The sequence below is a fragment of the Hypanus sabinus genome, chromosome 28 (genome assembly GCF_030144855.1).
Source record: "Hypanus sabinus isolate sHypSab1 chromosome 28, sHypSab1.hap1, whole genome shotgun sequence".
In the NCBI taxonomy this organism is placed as follows: domain Eukaryota; kingdom Metazoa; phylum Chordata; class Chondrichthyes; order Myliobatiformes; family Dasyatidae; genus Hypanus; species Hypanus sabinus.
The window spans coordinates 22,109,330-22,126,736 of NC_082733.1; the positions used below are offsets into that span (position 1 = coordinate 22,109,330).

The following is a 17,407-nucleotide window of genomic DNA, read 5'->3' on the forward strand; positions in this document are numbered from 1 at the left end:
GGCCCTTCGAGCCTGCACCGCCATTCAGTATGATCATGGCTGATCATCCAACTCAGAACCCTGTACCTGCTTTCTCTCCATATCCCCTGATCCCTTTAGCCACAAGGGCCATATCTATCTTCCTCATAATATAGCCAATGGACCGGCCTCAACTGTTTCCTGTGGCAGAGAATTCCACAGATTCACCACTCTCTGTGTGAAGAACTTTTCCCTCATCTCGGTCCTAAAAGGCTTCCCCATTATCCTTTAACTGTGACCCCTCGTCCTGGACTTCCCCAACATCAGAAACAATCTTCCTGCATCCAGCCTGTCCAATTCCTTTAGAATTTTATACGTTTCAATAAGATGCCCCCTCAATCTTCTAAATTCCAGTGAGTATAAGCCTAGTCAATCCAGTCTTTCTTCATATGAAAGTCCTGCCATCCCAGGAATCAATCTGGTGAATCTGGTACTCCCTTTATGCAAGAATGTCTTTCCTCAGATTAGGGGACCAAAACTGCACACAATATTCTAGGTGTGGTCTCACCAAGGCGTTGTACAACTGCATTAGAACCTCCCTGCTCCCATACTCAAATCCTTTTGCTATGAATGCCAACATACAATTTGCCTTTTTCACTGCCTGCTGTACCTGCATGCCCACCTTCAATGACTGGTGTACAATGACACTCAGGTCTCGTTGCATCTCCTCTTTTCCTAATCGGCCACCGCTCAGATAATAATCTGTTTTCCTGTTCTTGCAACCAAAGTGGATAACTTTACATTTATCTACATTAAATTGCATCTGCCATGAACTTGCTCACTCATCTAACCTATCTAAGTCACCCTGCATCCTCTTAGCATCCTCCTCACAGCTAACACCGCCGCCCAGCTTCATGTCATCCGCAAACTTGAAGATGCTGTATTTAATTCCCTCGTCTAAATCATTAATATATATTGTAAACAACTGGGGTCCCAGCACTGAGCCTTGTGGTACCCCACTAGTCACTGCCTGCCATTCTGAAAAGGTCCCATTTACTCCCACTCTTTGCTTCCTGTCTGCCAACCAATTCTCTATCCACATCAATACCATACCCCCAATACCGTGTGCTTTAAGTTTGCACACTAATCTCTTGTGTGGGACCTTGTCAAAAGCCTTTTGAAAATCTAAATATACCACATCCGCTGGCTCTCCCCTATCCACTCTACTAGTTACACCTTCAAAAAATTCTGTAAGATTCGTCAAACATGATTTTCCTTCCATGCTGACTTTGTCCGATGATTTCACCTCTTTCTAAATGTGCTGTTATCACATCTTTGACAACCAACTCCAGCATTTTCCCCACCACCAATGTCAGACCCATCGGTCTATAATTCCCCGGTTTCTCTCTCCCTGCTTTTTTAAAAAGTGGGGTTACATTAACCACCCTCCAATCCTCAGGAACTAATCCAGAATCTAAGGAGTTTTGGAAAATTATCACTAGTGCATCCACTATTTCTTGGGCTACTTCCATAAGCACTCTGGGATGCAGACCATCTGGCCCTGGGGATTTATCTGCCTTTAATCCCTTCAATTTACCTAACACCTCTTCTCTACTAACATGTATTTCCCTCAGTTCCTCCATCTCACTAGACTCTCGGTCCCTTACTATTTCCGGAAGATTATTTATGTCCTCCTTAGTGAGGACAGACCAAAGTAATTATTCACTTGGTCTGCCATGTCTTTGTTCCCTATGATCAATTCACCTGTTTCTGACTGTAAAGGACCTACATTTGTCTTGACCAATCTTTTTCTTTTCACGTATCTATAAAAACTTTTACAGTCCGTTTTTATGCCAGCTTTCTCTCATGATCTTTTTTCCCTTTCCTAATTAAGCCCTTTGTCCGCTGCTGGTCTCTGAATTTCTCCCAGTCCTCAGGTGTGCCGCTTTTTTTTGCTAATTTATATGTTTCTTCTTTTGACTTGATACTATCCCTAATTTCCCTTGTCAGCAATGGGTGCACTACCTTCCCTGGTTTATTCTTTTGCCAAACTGGGATGAACAATTATTGTAGCTCATCTTTAAATCTGATCTTTAAATGCTTGCCATTGCATATCCACCGTCAACCATCATTTGCCAGTCTATCTTAGCTAATTCACATCTCATACCTTCAAAGTTACCCTTCTTTAAGTTCAGAACCTTTTTTCTGAATTAACTATGTCACGCTCCATCTTACTGAAGAATTCCACCATATTATGGTCACTCTTACCCAAGAGGCCTCGCACGACAAGATTTCTAACTGACCCTTCCTCAATGCTCAATACCCAATCTAGAATGGTCTGCTATCTAGTTGGTTCCTCGACGTGTTGGTTCAGAAAACCATCTCGCATACATTCCAAGAAATCCTCTTCCTCAGCACCCTTACCAATTTGGTTCACCCAATCTATATGTAGATTGAAGTCACCCATTATAACTACTGTTCCTTTATTGCACGCATTTCTAATTTCCTGTTTAATGCCATCCCCAACCTCATTACTTCTGTTAGGTGGCCTATACACAACTCCCACCAGCGTTTTCTGCCCCTTAGTGTTATGCAGCTCTACCCATATCGATTCCACATCCTCCAGGCTAATGTCCTTCCTTTCTATTGCGTTAATCTCCTCTCTAACCAGCAATGCTACCCCACCTCTTTTTCTTTCCTGTCTATCCCTCCTGAATATTGAATATCCCTGGATGTTGAGCTCCCATCCTTGGTCACCCTGGAGCCATGTCTCTGTGATCCCAACTATATCATATTCATTCGTAACTATCTGCACATTCAATTCATCCACCTTGTTATGAATGCTCCTCGCATTGACACGCAAAGCCTTCAGGCTTGTTTTTACAACACTCTTAGCCCTTATACAATTACGTTGAAAAGTGGCTCTTTTTGCTTTTTGCCCTGGATTTGCCTGCCTGCCACTTTTACTTTTCACCTTACTACTTTTTGCTTCTATCCTCATTTTACACCCCTCTGTCTTTCTGCACTTGTTCCCATTCCCCTGCCACATTAGTTTAAAGCCTCCTGAACAGCAGTAGCAAACGCTCCCCCTAGGACATTGGTTCCAGTCCAGCCCAGGTATAGCCCCTCCTGTTTATACCAGTCCCACCTCCCCCAGAACCAGTTCCAATGCCCCAGAAATTTGAATCCCTCCCCCTTGCACCATTTTTCAAGCCACATATTCATCTGAAATATCCTCCTATTTCTACTCTGACTAGCACGTGGCACTGGTAGTAATCCAGAGATTATTACCTTTGTGGTCCTACTTTTTAGTTTATTTCCTAACTCCCTAAATTCACCTTGTAGGACCTCATCCCATTTTTTACCTATATTGTTGGTATCTATGTGCACCACGACCACTGACTGCTCACCCTCCCATTCCAGAATGTCCTGCAGCCGCTCAGAGACATCCTTGACCCTTGCACCAGGGAGGCAACATACCATCCTGGAGTCTCATTTGCGGCCGCAGAAACACCTATCTATTCCCCTTACAATCAAATCCCCTATCACTATAGTTCTCCCACTCCTTTTCCTTCCCTCCTGTGCCGCAGAGCCACCCATGGTGCAATGAACTCCTGCTGCCTTCCCCTGATGAGACATTTCCCCCAGCAGTATCCAAAACAGTATATCTGTTTAGGAGGGAGATGACCCCAGGGGATTCCTGCACTACCTGCCTACCGCTACGCTGTCTAGTGGCCACCCCTTCCCTTTGTGCCTGTGTAGCCTTTACCTGCGGTGTGGCCAATACACTGAATGTGCTATTCATGATTTTCTCAGCATCGCGGATGCTCCAGTATGAATCCAATCGCAGCTCCAGATGCTCAATGCAGTCTGCCAGAAACTGCAGTTGGACACACTTCCTGCACACATAGTCGTCAGGGACACTGGAAGTATCCCTAATTTCCCACATGCTGCAGGATGACCAAACCACGGGGCCAATCTCAGCTGCCATGACCTACTCAATACTTGCCTCAACTTTTGAAACTTTCTCCTTTGAAAGGAACTTACCCAGCCTTACCTCACTTGGAGTGAAGCTCGTCCTCAGCCTCTTCTCGTCGAAACCTCTCGAGTCAAAGCCTCAAATCTCCACTCATTCACTGGCCACTTTCCACAGGCTGCTCCACTTGAGATAACCCTGTATTTATTTGTTTGAACTTTCCAAACTGCTTGGCCACCTGACCTCAATTGCCCAATCAGCTGCTTTCTGCTGAGTCTGAGCTATTCAAATCTTGATTACCTAATCAACAGCTTTCTGCTGAGCTATTCAAATCCTGATTTACTTGATTGCACAGTCCAACTGCCAAAACTGCCAGAATCTCTCGAGTCAAAGCCTCAAATCTCCACTCCTTCACTGGCCAACTCACTCACTGGCCGCTTTCCACAGTGGGTAAAGTCTAAGTGGGTAAAGTCTAAGTGGGTAAAGAATGGCAGCTGGTATTTTGAACCCTCACCACTACAACAACCTATGTTCAATACTGACATTGGCATGGACTGTCTGCAATTGCATGTTCTCCTTGTGACTGAATGCATTTTCCCCCAGATGCTCCATCCCAGCAATACTTGGATTTGTAGGTTAATTGGCCACTGTGGATTGCCTCTAGTGCACAGGTGAGATACAGAATCTGAGGGGAGTTGATGGGAACGTACGAATAAAATGGGATTAAGTGTGAATGGCAGATTCACACTTTATCCCACTTCCTGCACCATTTACCAGTGATGAGTTTCTCAGAGGAAAAATTTTAAAAAATAAAGTAGGAAATTCCAATGAACTCTGGCCTTTGCTGGTTACTCACATTCGGGGACTACATCATTGGTGTAGGGTCATCGAGTCTAACAAAGTACTAAAGCAGGGAAAAAGGGCCTTGAGCTTGACTTGTCCATGCTGACCATTGTGCAACCTAAACTAGCCCCATTTGCCCACATTGTCCATATTCTCTAAACAGGGGTTTCTAACCATTTTTATGCCCTAGATAGACCCTTACATTAACTGATGGGTCTGTGGACCCCAGGATGAGAACTCTGCTCTAAGCCTTTCCTATCCAGAAATACCTGCATCTTTGATCCCCTCTCTGAACTCATTCCATCAATGCACCATCCTTTGTGTGACAAAGTTATGCCTCAAGTCCCTTTCATATCTTATCCCTCCCACTTTAAACTTGTGCTCTCTAGTGTTTAGTTCCTAGCCCTGATAAGACCATTAGAACATAAGATATAGGAACAGATTTAAGCCAGTTGGTCCATCTAGTCTGCTCCACCATTTTGTCACAGCTGATCCATTTTTCCTCTCAGCCCAATTCTCCAGCTTCAATAAATTTAGTGCATCATGGTACAATCTCTGGAGTTGCTACCCAATATTCAAGAACAGTGATGTACTTTATAAGGTCACCTGCAAATTTTACTTCTTACACTCCTGAAAAAAGTTGGGTTTTTTGTTGATTTTGACATGGTTTCATTGTCGAGGTCGAACACCGCATCCGAGCCAGCTAGCACACTAACTATATTTGCCAGTACTTGCGTGGCTTACTGGATGAGGGTGGAAGAAGGATCAGTCAAATTCAAGGAGAATTAGCTCTCACTCAGATAGAATATAAAACTAAGTTTGTAAGAGTCTCCATGAACTATTCTGAGAAATAATGAAGATTATTCCTGATGTCTGAAGCAATATTTATCTCAGTCAGTACCAGAAAAAAAAATCTAATCACTTGTACTCAAGTTGATTTCCTACAACACAATGGTCACTATCTTACAGAAGTACATTACTGGCTGAAAAATACTTTGTCATAAATATAAGGCCATCAAATGTGCCTTGGAAAGTTAACAATGAGATAAGGCATGACAGGGCAGCTCAGCCAAATGGGATACATATTTGTGCCAAGAGGGAAGTTGTGGAACTTACAGAAAATGACTCCAGCAACAGCAGATTTATTTCTGTGATTTGAAGCTGGCGTGGTGCTGGGAGTAACTCTAGCACATCCACAAGGCTGGGGATTTGTCACTACGTATAAGGGCAGTGATCACAACACAGCTTAGGAGTGGGGGATTGAGTGAATGTTTGGAGGAACAACAGAGTGATGGAGTCATTCTTCCACCCTCAGCCAACAGACCACGCAAGCACTGGTAAATAGGATTACTGCAGTTGGCTAGTTTGAATGTGTTTTTTGACTCTGACCATGAAAATGTGAAAATTAACAAAAAAACATTCTGCATGAGAGCAAGAAGAAAGCAATAAAAATTGCGGGTGATTTTATAAAGTGAGTATATTATGGTACTTGAACATTGGCATCAGCTCCAGAGATCCAGGCTAAGAATTGTAAACTAGAGAGCACAAGCTTAAGGTGGGACAGGAAAGATTTGAGAAGGAACTAAAGTGTAACTTCTTCACACAGAGGGTGGTTCGTGCATGAAATGAACAGGAAATAGTGAGGGAATAATAACTGGTTGGAGGAAGAGGAAGAATGAGAAAGCAACAGTGATGGGGTATTCAATAGTTAGGGGAACAGAAGGTTTTTTCCCGTGGCCATGGACTTGACCACATGATGTTATTTTGTGTCCATGGTGCCCAAGTTAAGGATGTTGTCAAAAAACTGCAGAGTATCTTGAAAGAGGAAGGTAAAGAATCAGAAGTTATGGTCCAACTAAACATCACAGGTCAAATGAGGCAGGAGGTTCTGCAAGCAGATTTTAGGGAGTAAGGAAAGAGAAGAAGCTAAAGGAAAGATTCCTAGGATATGTTCCAGTGCTGTATGTTGACATGCACGTAAGTAAGAGGGTGAAGCAATGATGTGTGCCTGGAAAGCTGGTGAATGTGAAAGGCTTTAGGTTTCTGGAAGCACTTCTGGGGCGTGTGCGACCTGCACAAGCTGGTTGAGTTGCACCTCAAAAGTACCAGAAGAAATATCGTTGCAGAATTGTTCACTCTCATTTTTGGAGATGGTTGAAACTAGTTAGACGGTGAGATGGGAAATAGAGTCATGGAATCATATAGGCCATTCAGCCCAACTGCTCCTATATTACAAACAGCAAGGTTCCCAACACTAATCTCTGTGGGATACCACCAGTCACTAGCACCTAATTAAAACAGAAACCTTCTGCCGTCTCTGAATCCGATTACAAATTCAATTTTGGCCATAATTTCCCAACTTGGCCTGGATTCCCTGGGCCCTAACCTTTTGATCCAGTCTTTCATGCAGGATCTTGTCAAATGTGTTATCGAAGTCGATGTGAAGCTGTCTCTTTAATGCCCTCCTCAGTACACATTGTTACTTCTTCAAAGAATTCAAAATTGGTCAGGTAGGATCTTCTGTTGACAAATCCACAAAGTTCAAAGTAAATTTAGAGTATATGGATTATCAAATTAAAAATATACCACCATACACAAACCTAAGATTCACTTTCTTTCGGACATGCTCAGAAAATCCAAGAAAATTAATAGAATCAATGAAAAATCACATCCAACAGAATGTGCAAACAACAAATGAGCAAAAGGCAACAAAGAAAAGTGAAACATAGAAACAACAATAATAAACAAGCAATACATATCAAGAACATGAGATGAAGTGTCTCTGAAAGAGAGTTCATAGGTTGTGGAAATATTTCAGTGATAGAATGAGTGGATAAGGACCATCCTGATGTGTGCATCTTTCCTGTTCAGATGTTCTATGATTGAGTGAAGAGCCAATGAAATGATATCTGCTTGTGCAAGTAAGCAAATTGAAGTGGATCCAAGTCTCTGTCTCTGATTAGTCCCTTCCCTTTCCAAGTCATCACTAAGCTTCTCCCACACTTCTTTCACTATCACTCTTATCAGTGATGGAAGGCTCACTGGTCTTTTCCCTGACAGCTTTCATGAAAAAGGGACCACGTATATCAATCGTCCAGTCATCTCGTAGTTCACTAGAGCCCAATGGGACCTGTGTAGCGTCCAACCTGATGACATGAACATCAATTTCCTGAACTTCCAGTAATTTGCCCCTGGCTCATTCTCCTTCACCATTCCCCATTTCCATTTCCTCTCTTACCTTTTCTACTTACCTGCCTATCACCTTCCTCTGGTGCTCCTCCCCTTCCCTTTCTTCCATTCTCTTCTATCCTCTCCTATCAGATTCCCCCATCTCCAATCAAATTCCCAGCTCTTTACCTCACCCCTCCTCTTTTCCCTGTTTCACCTATCACCTACCACCATGTACTTTTTCCTCCCCTCCCCCACCTTCTTACTCTGACTTCTCATCTCTCTTTTCCAGTCCTGATGAAGGGTCTCAGCCCAAAACGTTGATTGTTAACTCTTTTCCATTGATGCTGCCTGGCCTGCTGATTTCCAGTGGCATTTTGTGTGCACTACTTTGATTTCTAACATCTGCAGATTTTCTCTTGTTTGAAAACTTAATAATCTAAGCCAGATCTCTAGTAATCTCTTCTTTTGCCTTGCACTGTATTCTGGGATGAATCCCAACTGGTTCTGGAGATGTTTCAACTTCTAAGCCCACTAAGATATCTAGTGGTTCCTGTTTATATATGGAGACTTGAACTAGACTGTCACCTAATTTTTAATCACATGGTTTGATGTTTTTATGAATACGAATGAAAAACATTCATTTACCTCCTCCTATACCTTTTGGCTCCACTCACATATTGCCATGTTGTCCCTGTTGGGCTGTTCCTTACTCCTTGTTTATTCTTTTGCTGTCAATACACTTACAGAATGCCTTTACAATTGCCTTAATTCTGACTGCCAGTGATTTTCTTTTTAATCCACTTAGCGTTCCTAATTTATTTTTTCATTGGGGAAAGGAAATTAGAAATGCTAGTGGAAATCAAAAGAAATCATTGGATGTCATGGCAAGTATAAAGCAGACCCTTATTTTATTTGAAGCCTTGAGTTTGTCTCCTTCTGCTCTTATTCTTACTTGTTTATGGCACTGGAAGCAATCTAGAGATTACAACCCTTGAGATTCTGCTCTTTAAATAATACCTAACTCGGAAACTCATATTGCATGACTTTGTTCCTTCTTTTCCCAATGTTGTTGATACTTATGTGAGCCAGGACTTCCAGGATATCTACTTCAGAATATTCTGTAGCTGCTCTTAGATGTTCTTGATCCGAGCATCAGTGAGGCAATATACCAACCTGGAGTCTTCTGCAGTTACAGAAATGCCTTTTTGCCCTCCTTATGATTAAAATCCCCTATGACTATCACTCTCCTTGTGCTGACTCTCTCTTTATGTTTAGCGTCTCCCACCACGATGCCATGATCTGGGTTGTTGCTGCATTTTTCCCCTGGGAGGTCATGCATCCAACAGTATCCAACACAGTATACTTATTGAAGAAGGGACAGGCCACAGGAGACTCCTGCACTAGGAGAGCCAGGAGAGTGAGAGAGAAACAAAGCTAGAAGTTATAAATGCAGTAAACAAAATGAATAGGCAGTAGAAACAAAGGCAAGCTAGCAAATGGGTCAGACCAGGGTAAAATAAGAAAAGGCCAAATTTAATGGCATGATATCTAAATGCATGATGCATCTGTAACAGTAACAGTACAAATCATCATAAAAAGTATGGCACATTTGCCACTACAGAAATGTGCTCGTAGAGATAACAAAGTTGCAGTCTAAATGTTCCAGGGTATTGAACATCTGGTGCAATACTACTGTTCATAAAAGATGACATCAGTATGGCAGACAAACTAACAACTACTTTTCTTCTGCTCTTCAGTGAAGACAATAAAAGGCCTGTTAGAAGTACCAGAATATTGAGTCTTGTGACAAGTAACTAAGCAGGAGTTAAAAAAGTACTAGAGAATATGGTGAGAGTGAAAGGTAATAACTTTAAAGAATGCGATGGTCTTTCTGCAAGAGTTATGAAAGAGATGGCCATCGGGACAGTGAATGGTCTTGTTATCATTGCTAAAACTCAAAGATCCCACAGTTATTCTTGTGTGACTGGAAGGTAGCAAATGCAACTATTCAAAAAAGGAGGAAAAAATAATGAAATATTAATCTCTTAGCCAAATGTCAGTGCATATCACAGTTTGATAGGTGCCTGAAGAATAAAGGAACCTAGAGAAACAGGATAGGGAAGAAAAATGGGGTCTGAAGTATATTATTGTCATAATATTGTCAAAAGAAGAAGGCTCAGGGGTGGGGGGGCAAATGCCTTTTTCCTGCTCTTATTTCTTATTGTGGTTACAATGTGAAAACTTGTTTATCATATATGTGTTTCCAAGTTTTAAAGGAAAATTTAACTGTTCCAATGTGCACAATGAAATTCATTCCTAGTTATTGATTTCAGGACAAGATGAGCAAAGGTTTGGAATAGTTGCTTTCAAAGAGCATCATTTGAAGAACTCCACCATCTCCTGATTCCCACATCAGTCAGCACTGAACCCACAAAACTGGGATGAAAGTAAGGCACTCTCGATCCCAAGGGGCTGTCGAAGAAGCTGGACAGAAACTGAGAAAATGAAAAGAAATGAAAGGTATCCGTTCAATTTGTAAGGAGTTACTGTTAATGAAATACACACATTTCTTATCTGAACAATACAGGGATTAGCAATTGTAAAGTTGATGAATGGAGCTCCCCAGGGAAAAAATCTCAGGAGTTCTCCTTTTCCATAATCTATATAAATAATCTAGGTTAGGAAAGTGCACTAAATTTCTAAATTTACAGAAAACAGTGGATTGTAGAGGATAACGAAAAACGGTTAGAACCCATTCTGTTTAAAAATGGCTGCAGAGGTGCTGTGAATGGAGAACCAAATTCAATACAACTAATAAAAGTGTTAATGCAGAAGAAAGTAAGCACAAACTTTATCACAAGGTATAGGGTCAGGCATTTACGAACGTTGAAGAGTGGGAGGATTTCAAACAGCCTGTAGCTGCAGTATGAGATGCCAATTAAAGCCAAATGCGGAAATGTGTGAGGTGTGCTGTCACAAGCAAGGTCTGTTAGTCAGAGGATACGGCATTAAATCAGTAATCAGTAATTGGTAGTGCAATATTCAGGGCATGGCACGTGGACCTCAGGTGGAGCATATTTAAAAAATAATTATCTTTTATTTATCACACTAAAACCAAACGAAGTTCAGAATATCCTTGTTAGGTATAAAATAAAAGCATGTCTGAAAACTTCTATATAAAAATTGCAAAAAGATCATTCTCAATAAAGTGATTTCTGGTAGAATGTATTTGAAAAGAAAAAACGGGGAAAACAGGTAGCAGTGACCTACCAGGTGCATGACCTGAGGGTTAAATTAAACCAAACCCTTTCAGAGGATTTCCATAGTCCTTCTGGTGAATTACATCATCGCCATGCCTGCTATCTAGTTTCACTTTTTCTCTGAGAACCACAACACCTCAGGTCAAACAGTATCAGACTCAATTTTCCTCCCCCCCCCCCCTTGTTTTGTTTCATTCCGTTCTTTTTATTTGCCCTCTTAAGGGCATTTTCCCATGCTCTGCATCCACCAGTTGGACAAAAGCCACACAAAAGGAGCAGAAGGGAAACAATGCACTGTGGCAAGGGTCCGTACATGGTCAGGTAAAGCCTGGATGAAGCTAGATGAAGCTATATAATCTGCCACGTTTCCTCCTCTGCAATACACCTGGTGTCATTCAACTCTGACTCATTTTCCCTTTCGTCTCAAATGCTGTGTTGTTCATTTGTTTTAACTCGGTAATTTTTTTATTCACTTATTCCATGAAAAAGAATCCAGAATTGTTGTGGCCTTTGCAATTTTTAAAGATTAGAACTATGGAAAAACTTCCCATTCTCAAAAACTTTTACTTTTTTAAAAAATGGAAGCAAAGAAATTAGAAATAAGTGGTTCAAACAACTGAACGAATCTTCACAGATGGCTCACAGTGCAGAAGATACTGTAAAATTTTGACAGCCAGATATTAATTAAAGTGGTGAGCTTCAGCTATGAAAACTGAAATGATGCAGAATCTGATTAATATCTTTTTCCAACACCCGAAAAAAACTTCCAGTTTTTCTAACGAGCCTGATAAAGGTCAATAAGAACCTTGTGCATGATTATTTTTAATAAGCTGAAAACCTCACATAAGCAAGCTAGAAAAAAAGGAGACATAATTTTTTTGGGGAACCTTGATGGATGTTTATCATAACTTTTTTTTAAAACAATAACATATTCTTTCCTATTATAGGGTGTGAAAGAAAAAGAATTCCAGATGATCCAACAGTATAACACTGGGCTAACTCCCCCAACCCTCATCCATTAAATTACTGACAGGTTTTGTAAAAATATTATACCAAACAAAAGTGAAGCAGCTTTCATATGCACTGGTGTTTATTTTTCTAGTAGATCTGCTGACAGAAAGTCTCAGGATGTGTTGGATCTCATGTTTTTCCTCCCTTAACAATAGGCCGAGGGACAGAGGCATAGTCCCAGTAGTGGCTGCACCTCACAAATTCATTTCCTTATATTTGAATCAGACATCCCTCTTTTGTTTTTTCAGTGCAGTTTGAGCACGTGTCAGGCAATGGCCCTCCAACAAATATTTTTGCTACTGCTGGTGCATAGACAGTTTCCTGAGGACGCAAGGTCACAACTTTTACTGCTGGCCGTGCACAGGAAGAGATAGGAGCCTGCGGCTGTATGCACGGCACCTATGAAAGGCCCATCAGCATACTGCTTATGAGCAGCACTCAAAAGAAGTGTTTTAATGGGTTGGTAATACAGATTTCCTGTCAGCAGTCTTGAGTCCCGCTGCAATATTCAATCAATGACACAGAAACTCCCACACACACACAAGGGAAGTTCTGTGATGGAAGATAAAGATTGTGCTTTCTTGTGGCGGCTGTAGCACAACTTTATAATTCTGAATTCTGATGGAATGTCTTCTTGCATTGAAAGCATGCAGCCTCACAGACAGTTTTTCTTGTATGGCTCACAGACTATTGAATGCAAAGCATATCAAACTTGAAGTACATCGTATATATTCAGAAAATGAATATAGTAAAATGCTGCACAGAATAAAAGAGAGATATTCCTTACAAATGCCATCTTTCTACGTTCTGGATGCAGCCAGTCTTTGCTTTTGATTTAACTGAACACACCGGTTAACCCAAGGTGAGATAGACTTATCTTTACCGAGTAGAAATATTAATATGGTTGAACATTTAATCAGAATCTTTCCTTACCACAACTGAAGCACCTGAGAGAAAAGGTGTGGCACAAGAATTTTTTTCCAGCTATTGAACATGACCGCTCCACAAAATATGATATACCTTATATTGAAACCATTCAACGTCACAAAGCACCCAACCAACGGTAGGTACAACTTCCCAAAGACAGAACCGTGTGAAATTAAATACTTCTCAGTAAATGAACTCAGTATATTCTAATCAACTCTTACCATTCATATTCCACAATACATTTCTTGGCATAATGGTTCTTTTTTTTTGTTCCAGGAGTTTAATTGGCAAAGAATGAACTGATCTAATTTCACGTTGTAGCTACAGCTTGTCCATTTGGTGCTAATATCCTTTAGTTCTATGATCATCATCCAAGTTAAATAACCTGCTTCCATCTACATTAGCCATGTTTTTTCAGCTTATGGATATACAAAAAGGGCATGGAAGGGTCATACACATTAGAATGCATCATACACATCAAAAGCTAATAAAACTCACTCCTCAGGGAGGTAAAATAAGATAGGAAAAATACATAACAATAAACTCTGGGAAATACTGTCCCAACTCCATAAGCAAACTTCAAGAGACACTTATTGGTTATGGCAAAGCACATCAGGAACTTAACTAAACATAAGTAGCACAGCCCAATGGCTGGCACTTAGTTGTCCTATTATAAGTTATTACAACATACTCATATTTGCCACATTTACTAGTAATCTGTTCCATGTTGTGATTAGGTTCCAAGAAAACTAAATTTTCCTGGCTTCAGAAGTAAATCCCTTGTCCTTATTTTAGATATGCGTAGTTTGAGAACAACAAATATTCAAGTATCAAAACAAAGTTCTCCTCATTAAACTATTTATAGATTTACAACATGTCTTCAAAATCCAGATTTAGGGCTAGCTTTTATTCCCAATTTTCAGATTGTAAAGACATAGGAATTTTTCTTTCCACTGTTTCTTTTCCACCTGAAAATGTCCATTAGCTACACTTGCTGGCCCCACTTTATTCAAAGTATGACTGCCAAAATCACCTACATTGCCGCAGATTTGAGCTCTATTAAGATATGCTATTTGGAGTCTACTGGCATCAGCAGGATTCACTACTATATAGACCATAAGACTATAAGACATAACTGCAGAATTAGGCCATTCTGTCCATCGAGTCTGCTCCACCATTGAATCATGGCTGATTTACTGTCCCTCTCAACCCAATTCTCCTGCCTTCTCCCTGCAGCCTTTGATGTCCTTACCTATCAAGGAAATATCAACCTCCACTTTAAATATACTCAATGACTTGGCAGTTGGTGGCAATGAATTCCACAGATGTATCACCCTCTGGTTAAAGAGATACGTCCTCATCTCATTGCTAAAGGGACATTTTTCAAATCTGCAGCTGTGCCTTCTGGTCCTAGAACCCTCCATTATGGGAAACATTCTCTCCACATCCACTCTATCTAGGCCTTTTAATATTCGATAGGTTTCAATGTTTTTATAAATGTTATTTACTTAATGTTTTAAATATTCATGGTGAGGTCCATACCCAGAGGGTTCTGCCGAACACCAGAATGGGGAAGAAATGTGATCTAACTGATTCTGACCATGGAATGATTGTTGGTGCCAGACAGGGTGGTTTGAGTATCACAGAAACTGCTGATCTCCTGAGATTTTCATGCACAACCATCTCTAGATTTACAAAGATTGGTGCAAAAAGCAAAAAAAAACTTCCAGTGAGCAGGAGTCTGTAGCTTTATTAATGAGAGAAGTCAGAGTAGACTAGCCAGACTAGTTCAAGTTGTTAGGAAGGCAGCAGTAACTCAAATAACAATGCATTACAACAGAGCTGTGCAGAATAGTACCTCTGAATGTATTACATGTTGAACCTTGAAGTGGATGGACTACAGAACATACATTCTGTAGCCACTTTATTAGGTATAGGAGATGCCTATTAAAGTGACCATTCAGAGTATAAATACAACAACAACCTGACCATAGAAACAGGCCATTGCAGCTATTAAATGGAAGTCCAATCCTTTGCTTCATGGGTCCAGAATTAATTTTACAAACTTGTTCTATCACTAAATTAGTATTATTCTGTTTTCTCCCTAAGTTTCTTATATCAGCCTGTCGGTTGTGACAAAGTTTTCAATGTTTATACAACAACTTTCTATACAAAGAAGTCACTCACAATGCTTTTCCTTATTCACTCATTAACTACATTACGGTGATAAACCAACCCCACAGGCCGCACATCTTCTCATTGTAACCGATACCACTCTGCAACCAGAGGCTTTCCTCAATCACTCTTTGACAATTGAAAACAGACTATATTTTCACGCTGTACAGGGGTGCTTTATAAATTGTAAGTTACTTGGAGTTTGGCAGATGCTTCTAAGTTTCTAGCCCAAGGGTGAAAGGAATTTGCAGAAATTCCCTAGCAGGAACTGTATTTCTAAATTACTTTACGCTGAAAGGTCGCAGGATTGTTAACACTTCCATGTTGAATCACACCACTTGAGGAACTTAACTGGAAATTTAAATTTAAAAGCTAATTGGTAGGTTGGTGAATTGGTTCAGACCTTGTGATTTACTCCTCAGTGCTCCATGCAATTTCGACACTTGTACAGGGTGGTGTCATTCATCCATCAAACTTCATTTCTAAAGTATTGCAGCAAGGATCAGACAAAATTGTCCCAGGAGTGGCTGTTGTTGGAGATCTGTGGGACAAAATGATTCAGTACATAGCCCTGGATTGAGAAAGCTGCTTTCTAAGGTTCATACTTACCTCTGAAGCTGGTATCATCCATAACTCCATACCTACAGTACTGATTACCCCATTGCACAACAATCTTGGTAAAGATCATTCGATCTCACTCCTCACTCCAGGCCTATCAGCCACGGACCATAATATCAGTTGAGGCCCATACTGGTGATCCTGATCTCCATGACTCCAAGCCAATTTGCTTGCCTACCTACCTAATGGTCAACCCATCCCAGCACTAAAAAAGCACACTGCACTCTCCACACGACTGACCTTGCAGCCTAACTGACACAAAAGGTCTGGCACATAGTCTGTGGCCATTGTCCCTCTCACTGCTCTACTATATTCCTGTACCCAAGTCACTCTCAGGTGGACCATTTGTAACTATGAAAATTCACAACAGTGACTCCACAAATTATACAGATCCAGTGAGGTTCCAGATCCATATGAGTATATTAAAATTTCTAGGCACCTGATTTCAGTTCTGCTTTATTGTGAATTGTATAAATCCAGGAGTGGTGTTTCATGCTGATATTAAGATGGAATTTCTTTCTGAAAGTAAAGAGTTAAAGTGTTATTCAGTGTTCAGTTGTCATTTCATCAGCAGGATTTAAAATGAAGATATGGTTGATATTCTGAGGTTGTAGCTTTAAAATACACAACATTTAAAGTTTGTTTTGTCCCTGATGATTACCAGTAAAGTCTAATCCCATACTTCTACCTCTTTTTCTTTTTAAACTGTTAACTGGCCATCATTGTGCCAGGGTAAACAAAGAAAGCAGGTGATTAGAAGCATATTGAACTCTCTAAAGTAGGTATTATTTTAAAAGATTATATCCTACCTATTTAGTCTAATGAAAGCCTTTTGACTTGCTAGTCTTCAGAAGCCAGAGGGACTATCTCTGAGCAGCCTAGTACTCAGAGTTAAGGGGCTTACCTCAAGATATCTACTCTTGCCCTTCTTTGGTGCTGAACCCTACCAATTGTACTTTTCTACCACGCGTCTCTGGAACATCACAAGGCAGAGTTAGTGGGTACTTAAAGGGCAATCTTCCCAGTAGCATACTCAGTGGCTGTACAAAGATGTTGGCTTCAGTGCTGAATTTATTCAGAAGGTAGTCAGTGACAATATATTTTCAGAGCAACACAAAAGAAAATACTGGAGGAACTATGTAGGTCAGGAAAAATCTATGGAGTGGAATAAACAGTTGAGCTTTGGGCTGAGACCCTTCATGAGGATGTTTATTCCCCAGAGTTCCTCTAGCATTTCGTGTGTGATGCTCAAGATTTCCAACATCTGCAGAAGCTCTTGTGTTTAATATATATTCTGCCTCAATTACAGTCCGGGTTTCCATGAAAGTGTCTCAGTGGAAGACATTCATACTCAGATCTAGGGCATTAATGGCAATGACATGTTGAAGACGGGTGTGCAGACTGCAGGATCTATGAAACAGAACTTGGTTGATGGTGATATTAAGTGTTATTCCTTGCAATGGGAGGG

General features: G+C 40.7%; 1 long non-coding RNA gene across 1 annotated transcript in view; it reads left to right on the forward strand.

The window, feature by feature from the left end:
* The window catches only part of LOC132382345 (uncharacterized), a 74,938-nt gene that overhangs the window by 42,006 nt on the left and 15,525 nt on the right, over window positions 1–17,407 (forward strand). Inside the window, exon 2 of the long non-coding RNA XR_009508287.1 lies at window positions 10,282–10,468. This is a non-coding gene — a long non-coding RNA (uncharacterized LOC132382345). The remainder of the gene's footprint in view (window positions 1–10,281; window positions 10,469–17,407) is intronic.